The sequence below is a fragment of the Rhinatrema bivittatum genome, chromosome 2, assembly GCF_901001135.1.
Source record: "Rhinatrema bivittatum chromosome 2, aRhiBiv1.1, whole genome shotgun sequence".
Taxonomy (NCBI): Eukaryota; Metazoa; Chordata; class Amphibia; order Gymnophiona; family Rhinatrematidae; genus Rhinatrema; species Rhinatrema bivittatum.
This window is the reverse complement of record NC_042616.1, coordinates 266906413-266922280: the sequence shown is the minus strand read 5'-3', so window position 1 is coordinate 266922280 and position 15868 is coordinate 266906413. Positions and strand designations below refer to the sequence as shown.

The window sequence follows — 15868 nt, the reverse complement described above, 5'->3', positions numbered from 1 at the left end:
ATAAAAAGAAACTGAGAAAGACAAGACATGCAGACCATTGGGAACTGGCACTGTTTCTGTTACAATGTAAACCGCTTTGATTTGTAACCTCTTACAAGAAATTCGGTATATAAAACCGGTAAATAAATAAATAAATAAATAAATAAATAAAAAATGACAGAGGGTGGGGAAGGAAGATAAAGAATCAAAGAGATAGAAAGGAAAACAATAGATAATTCAAGTTATTGGAGAAATTGTGCAAACTAGAAATTGTGCAAACTAGAAAAATCCACAATTTCTCCAATAACTTGAAATACATATATACATATATATATATATGAGATATTTAGACTACACAGGTCCTTTCTTCAGATGCGACATGGCCAGAGTGGCTTTAAGTGACTGTGATCTGAGGTTCGGGAGGGGAAGAGGGGCGGTGCCAGCCTTTTTGAAATAGTGAGCAGCAACTTGTTTTCTAAGTATTAGTACCATGTCTAACTGGGGCACTTCTGTGTATGTATGTATCTTCTGGCAAAGCTTCCAGAGCTGCGTACATCTCATGGCACTGCAGAAATGTTAAGTGGAAATAGGAGTAGATTCCATTTCTGTCTGGGTTCTCAAGGAGAATATCCTAAGATACTCCCTCTCTGCATCTCTAGTGAGAATACAGACCATAGCATCTCCTATTTGTAACCCTGCCACTACAACAGCTAAATAGCTACAAACTCCTCTTCATTGAATACCACAAACCAAACAGAAGCCTAACTTAACTCTAATAATTCTACTTTAAATTCATTAGGAGGTGCACCCCTAATGACTATTCCATAAATTCAGCAGAGGTGTGGCTGTGGGATCCTTTCCCTGGCCGCAATAGTTCTACAGCTTGCCTTTGCCACTACACTGTATGCAATTTTGCTACTGAAATCTTAGCACACAAAATACACAACAAGGGGCCCTAAATTAAGCAGAAAGGACACTTTGCACTGGCTAATTCTGCACTATTAATTTGCCACCTCTCGACCCAGTCTGGATCCACTGCTTCATCTCACGCAGCAGCATCTAAAATCTGAGACAAGATAAGGATCAGTTTACTGCTGTGCAATGGCTGGATTATAGTATTGTAACTAATTTAATACAATCTGTACTACCTTGCATATATGTATCTATCTGGATCTATATTCTACATCTCCCGTGATTTATTTTTTTTCCCATTTATTTTTTGGCCTGGTAGTTTCCACCTCTCCTCACACTTCCAGCTCAATCAGAACCGGATCTAGGATCTAGTGCCATGGTCCCTCAATGGCAACCACCCAAGTTATTTTATGTAAGCTCTCCCTTTCGGCTGGCCATTGCGATGATACACAGCCAAGGATCATACAACCATGCTCTCCCTTTCAATGTCTGAGAGGATGATCTCTCATCTGGCCACTAGCTCCCGAGGGCTGCAGAACACCACCTCCGTAGCATCTCTAGCTGGCCTGAGGAACAGAGGCCTCATTCAGGAATTGATCTTGGGGCCTCTGCCAAGGACACTTTCTACCTGTATACGAATGGGATACCACAAAAGGCATTTTTAAAAACTACAATTTAAAAAAAAATAAATAAATAAATAAATAAAAAATCAGTGGCCTTTGTTTTGTTGATTTAAGGATATCATTTGCAAAAATGAATCAGGCAGGACAGGATTCTGCATTCGTTAACTGAAGCTTTTTTTTTTTTTTTTAAGTTATGCTCTGCCTTTCGTGACACTTCAAAGTGGATTATATTCCAGTATTATTAGTATGTCCCTAACCCCAGATGGCTTACAATCTAAGGAACTGCGTTACTAAGCTTGTTTCCCCATAGACGTAGAATGGGGAAAAGGCCTTAGTAATAAATCAGGTCCTAAGTTAGTACCTGAGGCAATGGAGGGTAAAGTGACTTGCCCAAGGTCACAAAGAGCGGCATCAGGATTCACTGTTAAGTTTTTCATATATTATTTTCCATTTCAGGCTTCGTGACACTCCAAAAGATCTGAGACTTTGGCTTACTTACTCTTCTTGTACAGAAAGGTAAATTTTCAATAGCTTAATTGGAATCTCTGTGGGTAAAATAAGGAGGTACAACAATAAACTGTGCTGAATCCATCTCAATGGGTTTCAAGCATGTTAAAGTGCATTTGCATATAATGAGCGCTATTAATTTCCCAGTGCGCTGGACACGGGTTGTGTAGGCGCAACCAAATTCCCTTATGCAATATTAAAGTGTCAGGCCCTTAACATTAATTTATTCACTCCTTCACTAATTGCCCATTGGTCCTTTATCAGTGAAAGGACCAATCCTCTTTCAGGACAGCCTTCTGAAAGGTGATTGGTCCTTTCACTGATATGTGACAGTGATCAGACCAATAAGCAATTGGTCCATTCACTGTCACATCAGAGAAAGGACCAATCCACTTTCAGAAGGCTGTCCTGAAAGGGGATTGATGATAAATTCATCGTCCATTTTCTTAACTGGTGGACAGCTGCCGACAGTGAACCTCTCTCGGGTGCATGCTGTCAAGGATGCGCTAGGGGCGTGCAATTGTCCTTAGCACCTCCTTGACAGTGTGAGCCCTAATTTAAATATTGTATCGCACCCCCAGGAGAGGTGCCTGGGGGAGCATTAGGAAAGCAGGCACTGAACACTCAGTGCCTGCTTTCAGCACACTTTTTTTTTTGCATCGGCCCCAATATGTGTGCTCTTAGCTGCATTAAAAAGAAGCATTTTGGTAGCATTTCAAAGGTTGAAAAACTATGCACTTACATTTTAAGCATGTATTTTACACCATCGTTTCAAACCATTTAAAGAAGGTGCTTGCTTTTTAGCCTCATAACCCGAGTACAAACTATGCAGGCAATTTGTGTTTAAATAGCAGATTGATCTGTGCAGGCCAAAAGGCCCATGTGTACTTAGCGTTATTGAAAGAATGCTTTTTTTTTTTTTTTTTTGTTAATGTTACTGACACTTGTTTTCACATGTGTTCACTGGAATGTTCCTGGATACTTGGCAGATTTGAGATCATCCTAGCAGGGGCTTCTGGAAATCCATTCTCCTAGGGATTTCAGATTATGTTTGACGGGGCAAGCCACTTTTAGTTGTTTTGGGCCCACACTGTGGAACAAATTACCTGTGGAAACTAGGAAAGATGGAAGTTATTTAAGTTTTAGAAAATTAATTATAACTTGGCTGTTCACCCAAGAGTTGGGATAATCTATTATTAATGCAGGGGAAAAAGTCAGACCTGGAGACAAATGAGCTGGAGATTTTAGGGGTGCAGGAAGAGTGGAATTTTTAGATCGTGGTTGGGGTTTTTGGCTATTATATATTGTGAGGTATGGGGTTTGTTTTATACAGTGCTGCGTATGTCATGTAGCGCTATAGAAAAGTTAAGTAGTAGTAGCAGTAGTTTATGCATTGTACTAAGATGTTGTTAATTAATTTTATTGTACCTCGCCTTGATGGATTTCTGTAAGGTGAGCAATCAAGTGCTGAGAAACGTTGCCTTCCATACTTTAGCAGAGAATGGAAAAGTCCAAAGTGCAGGGTTACAATCGGTTGGTGGTAGGACAGCGTGCTTATTCCATCCCACAATATAAAAAATCAGAGTAATTAAAACAGTCTTATATATCTCTGAAATCTGCATCATTTCTCTGCTTCCACACATGCTCCAAACATGTGGCAAAACAGTTCATACCATTTATTTATAGCTATAATAAATACACCAAGAGCTCAGTTTTCAACAAACTGATCAAAATAAATATCTGAGAGACTGTGCAAAGTTGTGCCTTTATCTCAGTCATGCATGCACTTATTTTCCCGATAAGGGCAAAATTTAGACACCTGCAAGCATTGTGCACACAGCTAAAAAAAAAAAGTCTGCATGCAGATAAGGCCAAAATATTGCCATAACTCAGCTACTTGAATATCTGTTTTGGATACATTTGAAAATACTACCCATTTCATAGCATTTTACACATATTTAGATCAAAGATTAGTTCTTTTACCTTAACCACTGCTGAATTTTCATTCACATTAGAAGGCTGAGCAAACTACTAGGAGGAGCCTGATGCTGTCTTCAGCACACTCCCTCACCTAATGACTATGGCAGGTCACTTCTGTACAGTATAGTTATTATTTAGTAACTGATAAATCAAAAAAGATAATCTTTAAAAAAAATGCAGGCTGCATGAAATTGAATCTTACTTGAATGGTTCAAGCATGCAATAGAATATAGGTGTCCATTTCAGTCTCTGAATCATATGGCATTCCTTCACCTACATTCTGTTCCTAACCTTAGACCTACAAGTTTTTTGTTTTTAATTTTTTTCTAAATTTTTCCCAGGTTTTCACAGTGAAAATGTATTGAAGTTGAAGCCCAATTCAGAGCAGTTTATTCTCCGAGACATTTAACCTTTTGCCACCTTTTTTTTTTTTTGTTATGTAAATGGGATTTCATCTTGTGAAAAATCTCTTTGTGGTTCTATTCTTCCGACATGTCGGGTAAGCATTTTCTCCTCAAAATTTTCTGCGGTCATTCAATTCCCTCCTGTGCACAGCCATCCTTCCTTTACTTTCTTCTCTATCCATTATTCTATGTGGTAATCTGCTCCCACGCCAAGAGCCAACCAGTGAAATGCGATCTTTCAGGCCACTGGATGCCAGGGGGGTTACATGAGCTTCTGACGTGCCAACAGGTTGTTTTTCTTTTTCTTTTTTTGCAGCTTTACAGCAGTGCTTCCCAACCTTTTCATGGCCAAGAACACCTATCTCAACAAAATATTGCGTGGCACGCTAACCTCCATGGAGCAGGCAGTGCGGAAATGAAGAGGACTCATGGCTTAAAAGAAGAGCTAGGGAAGCACTGAAAGGCCCCACCGGTTTCTCTCTCGAATTAGGGATGGAGAGGGAGTGAGGACATGTGAACTCATGGTACAGCAACTCCTGCAGGAGAAGGGAGAAGTTGGGGTGGTGTGGGCAGCTAGCTTGGTTAGTTTCCTGCCATATGGGGCTGCCAGAGCTCCTTCACTGCTGCTGTTGCTCCCAACACTTAGGGTTTAGGGCACTGTATCAAGGGGGTCCATAAATGAAATAAAATAAACACACAAAGTGAGTCACATCCAGTGCTCACTGCATGCTTGAGGATAGGACAGAGGCTAGAAAGCCTGGTGAGAGGAAGCTCAGGAGATGCAGTGGCACTCAGACGGGCCCCGCTTTGTGCAGTGCTATCTGTGCCCTGCACGCTGCCCATTAATTACCAGATTCTGAGGCTCCTGCCTGAGCTAGGAAGGGGCATGCACAGGCTCTCAGACAGGAGGGCCTACGTGTTTAAGAGCCCCCAGTGCTGCCTCTTGCTGCTGTGAGCAGAGCCCGGGTGCTGGCCTGGATGCGAGCATCGGGCAGTGGTGACTTTTCTGTGGCACGCCTGATCAGGTCTGAAGATGCACTGGTTTATGGAAGTGTCTCCATTTGTGCAGCGATACTATCACAGGTATACACTGACATTACTGGCTCGTTATGTCTTTATTAGGCAAAACAGCTCTCTCAGTGTTACTTTGAAACCTATATTAGAAAAAAAAAAAAAGTGTTATTGAATACTTTTCCAGTCTGCAACGAGGTGCAGTGCAGTATAGAGATTATATGCCCGTTCGGGTTACATGACCTACTTTCTATAGTTGTTCTGTCAATAATAAATATCTCTGCACTCTACAGAAAGACCACCAGAGTGACCATTGGAAGTGGAAACAAAAAGAGAATCTAAACAAATACATACTGCATGCATTTTTTTTTTTTTAATCTAGGGGAGACTAATTTTGTAACAGTCCTTAGCAGTGAGGCCTGCATGTGTATTATACACACTGACTTTACTATTTGCAAAGCAAATGTATGCATGTAAGTGTACTCTGAAAATCAAGGGGTAATTAGCTGAGTACGCAAATGACCTTGCACATACTGTCATATGCTTTGAGCAAAGCACTTTGCACAGGCAACCTAACTCTCAAACCTATCTGCGGTACAGCATTTGTGTGCTTAAGTGGATGTGTGTAGAGTAATGCTAGTATTTTATAAAATGAGCGGCAGAAGCACTCACAATTTATAAAATACTGTGCATTTCTGCTCCAAAAATATGTCTGAATCCTTCCAATCCAAGAAAACACACACTTTTTCTACCATTTTATACACATATGTGCATATATAATACATGTGAAATAACTGTGATTCTACACAAATGAACAGCCAGAATTGCAGACAGAGACAGACATTTAATAAAGTATGCGCCGATGTTATTTGGAAAAGAATTACTTGTGCATGCACTTGGAATCACCAGTTTGCCGATGACCCTCCAAGCAGTTCACTCCGAACCTCACCTCCCAGTTCAGCCAGACCTCCTACCCAAAAACTGCAGACAATGGAGTAGTCTGTTCTCTTGCACGAGTCAATTAGCAGGCATAAAAGTGTACAGACAAGTTTGCGAATGCATATGTGTATCTCTCTTACAAAATGGCAACTACCATATACTTCTGAAACCCAGCCGGAAATGCCTCCTATCCACCAGTAAAATGTACACACAAAACCAAAAATATACTTGTACGCTTGACATTTATAAACTAGCACATACATGCTATTTTTGTGTGTGAAACCCCCTTTGGAAAATCACTCCATACTTTTTTTTTTTTTTAAATCAAAGAGTCTGTACTAAGCCCCCGACTCTGCTCCCTTCCCAGAACCCCCCTCCCCCCTTCAGTGCATACAAAAACATCCGCCAAAGCAGCTACCAAGCATGCACATTGAGGGGCACTGGACTCAGATTGATACTCAAAGCACCGCTTACAAGCGTAAAACATGGTTTTCATCAGCACAAGTCACTTTGAAAACCGAAACTTCAGATGAATGTCATTATGACTATTGCTCCATGGTGAGACCGCATCTTGAATACTGTGCGCAATTCTGGGCCCCGCTTCTCAAAAAAGATATAGTTGCACTGGAGAAAGTGCAGAGAAGGGCGACCATATTAAGGGGCATAGAATGACTACCCTATGAGGAAAGGCTAAGGAAGTTAGGGCTATTCAGTTTGGAGAGGATACAACTGAGGGGAGATACGATAGAGATCTACAAAATCATGAAAGGACTTGAACAAGTTAATGTAAATCGGTTATTTACTCTCTCAGATAATAGAAGGCCTAGGGCAGAGCTTTCAAAACTGTGTTGCGACACGTTAATGTGTCGCCTGCAGCGTGCAGGTGTGTCGCGTAAGCCCGGTCCACATAGCCACTCCCCTCCAGGGTGACGCTGTGCCGTCAACTCAGACGCGAGTTTGGGCTTTTTTTCTAGCGATTCACTTTTTTTTTTTTTTCAGTTCATGGGTTGCTTATTATTGGGCGATTTTTGCTGTCAATCGCGGGTTTTTTTGGGCTTGGTAGATGGGACTTGAGCTCAGCTGTCCCTGTCATTGGCTGCTGCTGCTGATGAGGCCTGGCCACCAGGAGTACTGACTGCAAGCAACGGTGTCTGGTGATCATGGAAGGTGTTATGCAGCACGGCAGGCTTGAACCCTGAAGGGAGTGAAGCACTTAACTGGCAACAATCAAAAAGAAGAGGTACATGAGTGTGGGGGCCAGACATGTGCTGGGGCGGAGGAGAGAAATGTGTGTGGGGGCCAGACATGTGCTGGGGGGGGGGGGGAAGAGATGAGTGTGTGGGAGCCAGACAATTTGTTTTATTATTGTTATAACAATAACATTAATCTTGGAATATTATATATTTTTTTTAATATAAATGAAAGGTTTTCATGAGATAGGTTGTGTTGTGAAACATTTTATTTATGTATATATTTAAGGAAACATACATAAATTATTGAAATACATTTCGTTCGTTTAACCTTTAACCTCTGGTTTGCTAATAGACAATTACTGTGTCGTGAAATTATGTTTGTCTAAAAACTGTGTCACCAACATGAAATGTTTGGAAAGCTCTGGCCTAGGGGCCACTCCATGAAGCTAGCAAGTAGCTCATTTAAAACAAGTCGAAGAAAATACTTTTTCACTCAATGCATAGTTAAGCTCTGAAATTCATTGCCAGAGGATGCGATTACGGCAGTTAGTGTAAATGGGTTTAAAAAAAGGTTGGATAAGTTCCTAGAGGAAAAATCCGTAGCTTGAGATTTTTTTTTTAATGTTTGGGTACTTGCCAGGAACTTGTGACTTGGACTGGCTACTGTTGTAAATAGGATACTGGGCTAACATCACAGGTGCCTTGTGCAGCAGCTCAATGAATGAGTTTATGCTAATTATCAAAGTGACCTTCTATGTAGAAATTAGCTTTGCACATAGGCTCACCAGCACATGGCAACGCTGGCTCTTTGCACCTCACCTCCTGAGCATGCAAGTTTACATGCCTGCTTCTTAAAATCAAAACCTGGGTGCACAGATCCCGGAATCCTGCTTTTTAGAATGCGTACAAAATCAGGTTCTCCATCCCCTTCCGTGCACACAAATCCCATGGCAATTTTATAACAATCCATTTACACCCATTAACCCGTGTATTATATGCATAGATGGCTTTGAAAAAAAAATTATCCCCTAAAAGGGTTTCCAGACCCCTATGAGCTCCCCGCACATAACACAGCGTCCATGACGCCGGTACCTTCTGTGCAAGCTGACAACAGCGGGATCTGGCTCTCACTACGGTGGGCCGTATAGATCTTTCCTGTTTGCAGTCATGTAGCTTCTCTCACTCAGGGAGTCTAACGGCTCACCAGATCTAAAAAATAAATAGAGAGTCACGTTAACGACCACCTTCACTTTGAGCCTTAAAATGTTAGTTCAGGTATCATTCTATTTAATGGCCTAAAAATCCCTGAACAGTCCCAGAAAGCCAGAGGGGTCAAGCGCCATTCTTCTACAAAGCAATATTCAACATTACCAGCGGCTTAACACCTGCTCTCAACTGCCAATGACGTCAACCAAAAAAAATGCATCTAAGTAACATGTCCCTGTGATTTCTGGCCTGGCATATTTCAGATATTTTACATTCTGATGGGTATTAATCATGGACATGAATTTGTCAGGGGCTCATTAACTGCTTTCTGATAGTCAGCTCTGATACCAAATATTTCAAGTGTACCAGTATTCTTGAGACACAGGACTGTGTAAGAAATATGCATTCAACAACTTTTAAGACAAAATATTATTCCTTTATATAATGAACAAAAGGAATTCCAAAGACTCTCTTAAAGAAAAGCCATTGAGCCATTCCAACGATGCTAGGATGTACTTGTGCTTTTACTGATTTTAATGCGGACAAATTCTCAGGACACAGGTCAAAGAGCATCTCGGGCAGGTTCTCACATGGCGAGACAGCAAAAAGCTCACAGACAAGTTTGTGTTTACTCTCTCCTCACATCCTCATGGAGGATATGTGAGAATGTACAGGGACCAAAAGCAAGGCTGAAAGGCGGGTCCGTGCAGGAGACCCTACCTACTATTCCCGGACCCGCACCTTAATGATGTCTACCAGCAAGCTGAAGATTGCAGGGTTCTGAGAAAGCCATGCCATGGGCCTCTTGGTCAGAGGATAGTCAGAAGACAAGAGCACAAGGATAGCGTCACTATTGAATCCTAGGGGGTTCATATCCAGGTAAAGTTAGCCAGATAACTTGTCCTATATATTCAGAGATAAATGTTCCACTGAATAAAACCAGAACATAAGACAATGCCATACTGGGTCAGACCAAGGGTCCATCAAGCCCAGCATCCTGTTTCCAACAGTGGCCAATCCAGGCCATAAGAACCTGGCAAGTACCCAAAAACTAAGTCTACCCCATGCTACTGTTGCTAGTAATAGCAGTGGCTATTTTCTAAGTCAACTTAACTAATTAGCAGATAATGGACTTCTCCTCCAAGAACTTATCCAATCCTTTTTTAAACACAGTTATACTAACTGCACTAACCACATCCTCTGGCAACAAATTCCAGAGTCTAATTGTGCATTGAGTAAAAAAGAACTTTCTCCGATTAGTTTTAAATGTGCCACATGCTAATTTCAAGGAGTGCTCCCTAGTCTTTCTATTTTCTGAAAGAATAAATACCTGATTCACATTAACCGTTCTAGACCTCTCATGATTTTAAACATCTCCATCATATCCCCCTTCAGTCGTCTCTTCTCCAAGCTGAAAAGTCCTAACCTATTTAGTCTTTCCTCATAGGGGAGCTGTTCCATTCCCTTTATCCTTTGGATCGCTCTTCTCTGTACCTTCGCCATCGCAACTATATCTTTTTTGAGATGCGGTGACCAGAATTGTACACAGTATTCAAGGTGTGGTCTCACCATGGAGTAATACAGAGGCATTATGACATTTTCTGTTTTATTCACCATTCCCTTTCTAATAATTCCCAACATTCTGTTAGCTTTTTTGACTGCCGCAGCACACTGAACTGACGATTTCAATGTGTTATTCATTATGAAGCCTAGATCTCTTTCTTGGGTGGTAGCTCCTAATATGGAACCTAACATTGTGTATAACATGGGTTATTTTTCCCTATATACATCACCTTGCACTTATCCACATTAAATTTCATCAGCCATTTGGATGCCCAATTTTCCTGCAATTTATCACAATCTGCTTGTGATTTAACTATTCTGAACAATTTTGTATCATCTGCAAATTTGATTACCTCACTTGTCGTATTTCTTTCCAGATCATTTATAAATATATTGAGAAGTACGGTCCCAATACAGTTCCGAGGCACTCCACTGCCCACTCCCTTCCACTGAGAAAATTGTCCATTTAATTCTACTCTCTGTTTCCTGTCTTTTAGCCAGTTTGTAATCCAAGAAAGACAGACATCGCCACCTATCCCATGACTTTTTACTTTTCCTAGAAGCCTTTCATGAGGAACTTTGTCAAACGCCTTTTGAAAATCCAAATATACTACATCTACCGGTTTGCCTTTATCTACATGTTTATTAACTCCTTCAAAAAAGTGAAGCAGATTTGTGAGGCAAGACTTGCCTTGGGTAAAGCCATGCTGACTTTGTTCCATTAAACCATGACTTTCTATATGTTCTGTGATTTTGATATTTAGAACACTTGCCACTATTTTTCCTTGCACTGAAGTCAGGCTAACCGGTCTGTAGTTTCCTGATCACCCCTGGAGCCCTTTTTAAATATTGGGGTTACATTAGCCACCCTCCAGTCTTCAGGTACAATGGATGATTTTAATGATAGGTTACAAATTTTTACTAATAGGTCTGAAATTTCATTTTTGAGTTCCTTCAGAACCCTTGGGTGTATACCATCCAGTCCAGATGATTTACTACTCTTCAGTTTGTCAATCAGGCCTACCATATCTTCTAGGTTCACCGTGATTTGGTTCAGTCTATCTGAATCATTACCTATGAAAACCTTCTCTGATACGGGTATCTCCAACATCCTCTTCAGTAAACACCGAAGCAAAGAAATCATTTAATCTTTCCGCGATGGCCTTATCTTCTCTAAGTGCCCCTTTAACCCCTCGATCATCTAACGGTCCAACTGACTCCCTCACAGGCTTTCTGCTTCGGATATATTTTTAAAAGTTTTTACTGTGAGTTTTTGCCTCTACAGCCAACTTCTTTTCATATTCTCTCTTAGCCTGTCTTATCAATGTCTTACATTTAACTTGCCAACGTTTATGCTTTATCCTATTTTCTTCTGTTGGATCTTTCTTCCAATATTTGAATGAAGATCTTTTGGCTAAAATAGCTTCTTTCACCTCCCCTTTTAACTATGCTGGTGATCATTTTGCCTTCTTTCCACTTTTCTTAATGTGTAGAATACATCTGGACTGTGCTTCTAGGATGGTATTTTTTAACAATGACCACGCCTCTTGCACACTTTTTACTTTTGTAGCTGCTCCTTTCAGTTATTTTCTAACTATTTTTTCATGTTATCAAAGTTTCTCTTTTGAAAGTTTAGCATGAGAGCCGTGGATTTGCTTACTGCCCCCCTTCCAGTCATTAATTCAAATTTGATGATATTATGATCACTATTGCCAAGCGGCCCCACCACAGTTATCTCGCTCACCAAATCCTATACTCCACTGAGAATTAGATCTAAAATTGCTCCCTCGTCTGTTCCTGAACCAATTGGGTGGGGAAATACAGTCTAACTTCAGTTAGTCAGCCAGAGTGACTCACTGCTCTCTTGATTAACAAATGCCGGCACCTATCAAACAAAATCACACCACCGCAACACCCCTCTGAGGTAAGCGCTGAACCCCTCAACCCCTCTACCTAGGCAAACACTGCTCCCAGCCCACCTCCAGCCTTTGGCCACTTTTTTTCTTTAATATACAAACTCGCCAACCTCTGCTGCCTTACAGACTATTAAAAATAAACACCCTAACTACTTCTTACTAGCTGCCTTACTGACTATTTAAAAATACAAACAGTCTAACTTCTGTTTATTCGCTGCCTTACTGACTATTAAAAGCACAAACACACTAAATAATATTCCCAAAGAAAATTTCCCAAGCAAAAACTTACTGATTCCTTTCAGTCACCAGCAAGGCGATCTCCCCCCTCTCAGTGCTCCCACTGGAGCAGCATAAAGTTATCAGGCTACATACAGACAGATAACAAAATACCTAACTTGGCATGTCTGAATATAGCCGGGTAGGTTTTCTGTTATCCAGCTTTGTGTGGCCGGATAAAGTGCTACTTAAGGGGGAATATCTTTAAAAGATATCTGGCTAAGTAGCACTGTCATCAGGAAACAAAATAAAGTTTCAGCGGCCCTATCCCCTTCCTCCTCCAAAGCTACAGGCCGTACTCTCCTACCCCCCCCCAAAAACCCTTTTAAAACACTCAAGATGTGCCCGATATTGAACGCTGATCCCCGGTCCCAACATGGGATCTGGCTGCCTCCCCCCCTTCACCCCCATAAGGAAGAATAAGGGTGGCTGCCTCCCCCCTCCTCTGGACCCTCCCTATCCCGGCCAATAACATTTTGTAGCCTAGCCAAGCATGAGAGACACCCCCTGACCCGCTCCCGGGGCCTCTGACAGAGCAGCATCCCAGGTGTCTTGCTCCTGGATAGGCCACAAAAAGGTATCAGCAGCAGAGGATGGAGGGGGAAGGCAGCCAGATCCGAGGTTTAAGGAAAATTGGGACCGGGGATCAGCGTTCAATGTCGGGCACGAATTGATCGTTTAAAAAGATGGGAAGGGAGTAGGAGAGTACGGCCTGACAGGGCCTTAGTATTATGGTAGCTTTGGAGGAGGAAGGGGATAGGGCCGCTGAAACTTTATTTTGTTTCCTGATGACAGCGCTACTTAGCTAGATCTCTTTTTAAAGATATCCACCCTTAAGTAGCGCTTTATCCGGCCACACAAGGCCGGAAAACTTTAGACCTGCTCAGAAGCAATTCTAAAGTTACCCGGCTGACCTGAATGGAATCAACAGATAATTGGCTAAGTTAGTCAGATATCTCAGCCCCTCCCTGCATCATGGACGAAACGCCTCTTTTTTTTTTTTTATCTGACTAAATTAAAGTCAGATAACTTATCCTGATGAGTAGCCAAATATGCCACATTTGCCATTTAGATGGATAACTTGTCAGTTATCCGTCTAAATAGCTTTTGAATATGGGCTTCCATATGTTTTCGGGGGGGGGGGGGGAGAATTCACCCTTCTATGAGAAATGCAGGCCATTGTCTGAATTTAAACAACTGAAAGCATTTCTCTTCCCTGAGAAATCTGCCTGAAGCTGAGAATTGCAAAAGAAAAGTACAAACCAGTTGAATCCTTAAACTGCTATTATTTCCCCTGCTGTATCCTCTTTCTCTACACATGTACACAAACGTTTTCACCCTGTCCGATTCTGGCGAGCATTACCTGATCTAACACGGAGTTTTCCGCTCCGTGAAACAGAATACCTTATTACATGAGCTCTATTAGCAAGATGGTAAATGAGCTTCTATTTTTCCACTTGGTGACTACAGAACCAGGCGACTGCTCTTTAACCACTCTCATGTTTCCGTCTGAAAAGCTTTAATGGTGCCATGCTCTTTGCGCAGCCTGCATGTAGTAAACAATCCACTTAGATAGCTAAAAGCTGATTAAGTGTTAAGTGCAGACATGGGTGCCCCCCCCAGCACGGAAGTGTGGGCGCCGCGAATAACCGGGCGCCCAATGCACCTGTGCGGGCGGCTGCCACCGCTGCGCCGATGGCTCGCCTCCGGTCGGTGGAGGGAAGGGTCTGACTCCCTTCCCCCTCCACGTGAGGCTCGGAATGGTGCCGGCATCATTTTTCCGGCGCCACAGTGGCACCACCTATGTCGTCATGCTTGGCCGATTGGCCCGGCGTCAGGAGCGGCAACGTCATCAGGACCCATCCTGATGCCAGGGCAGCACAGGACGTGACGTTGGGAGGGGGGGGGGGGGGTTTGTGTGTGTGTGTGTATATGTCAGCTGGCGGGCACTTTAAATCCCGCCGGCTCCTCATGGTCCGGCCTCTTCTTCCTCAGCCCCGACCAGAGCAGTTTCTTCCTCCTTCGTGTAGCGATCGCACCGGCTCCATCCCGGCGGGCCGAGGGTTGAGCTGGAGAGAAGTGCTGAATCAGCACTCCCATTCCTTTTTGTTTTAATTTAAAAAAAAACAAAACAAAACAAAACAAATTTCCTTTCCCATTAGGGTTCTAAAGCTTGAAGCTTTACCCGTTTCCTCTTAGTTCCAAAGGAAAAGAAAAACCCCACACCTTTTCTTGCCTGAGCCATTTATTCAGCTCATTCCTCCTTCAGCTCAATCCCCTGCTTTCTCCAGCTCAACCTCAGCTCTGCTGCCGGAAGTGCAAGTGTGCCTACAGCCCGTCCAGCTCTACCCTTCAGAGGGTCAGTCACTTCTGAGCCAAGATGAAGGTAAAGTTAGGGGCTGAGGGGTCCTCGGAAGTTACTAGGTGATTCACACTTAGGGAGATATGGGAGCAAACCAGGTGACTCGCTGGCCACGGAGCAAGGTAAGCTGCATGCAGTTACCCGGGGCTCTCCCCACGTGGCAGCCCAGCCAGTTCATCCCCCCCCCTCCCCCCACCTTTCCGACCTCTCTCCTTATTCAGGGATCCCCCCCATGCGTCTCCCTCAGAGCTCCCCCACCTCCGTGCTGTGTTGAAAGGAGAGAAGGTTAGTACTCCCCTTAATAAGACTGGAGGTCCTTGTGGCCTTTTCAACACGCATATGGTTATGGCGTGGCCACTTTGTGGCATCTAACAGAGTTCATCGCTCCATGATCTCCAATTACCCATCTGCTTGGGGGACAGGTGCCCCCTCATGGTCCTACGGAGCACGACTCCACATGCCTTTGCCCCATGTCTGGGTGGGGCAAGAAGCAAGCAGGTGGTGGCATTCATGTAGCTCCCTAAATATCTCTGAGCAAGCCACCTTGGACGGCTGTTCAGGGCGGGAAGCCATCATGTCTCATAGTCAAGATGCGGTCACCAGGATAGGGTTTACCCCCCCCCCCCCCCCCCCCAGTAAAGGTCAGGTAGAATAGGATACCCAGTCGGTGGGAGGTTCTACCTGTTTATTCCCCAGCTGATCCCTGCCACAGTGCAGTAGAGGCACTGTAAACACATCAAGGAAGAGGGAGGAAGTGCGCAGCAGGGAAGAGGCTGGAAGTGCGCTTCTTATGCCGTCACAGAAGGAAGCGCCTGGCCAGACGGCACCTGGCAAACGAATGACGGGCAGCAATGATACCTTACAGTACCTGAATGTACTCCACTTTGAAGCACTGAAAAAAGTGTGAAAAGTGGAATATAAATAAATAAATGAAAGAAAGGTGAGGGCTTGCGCTCCCGGTTCTTTTATAGATGTACAGTATTTGCTAGTGGTGCTG

The 15868-nt window shown here is 43.0% G+C and overlaps 1 protein-coding gene and 1 pseudogene across 1 annotated transcript in view; one reads left to right on the top strand and one right to left on the bottom strand.

Moving 5' to 3' along the window:
* The window catches only part of EEPD1 (endonuclease/exonuclease/phosphatase family domain containing 1), a 163897-nt gene that overhangs the window by 33396 nt on the left and 114633 nt on the right, over positions 1 to 15868 (bottom strand). The gene's annotated exons all lie outside the window — the stretch shown is intronic.
* On the top strand, positions 15134 to 15253 carry LOC115086390 (annotated as a pseudogene).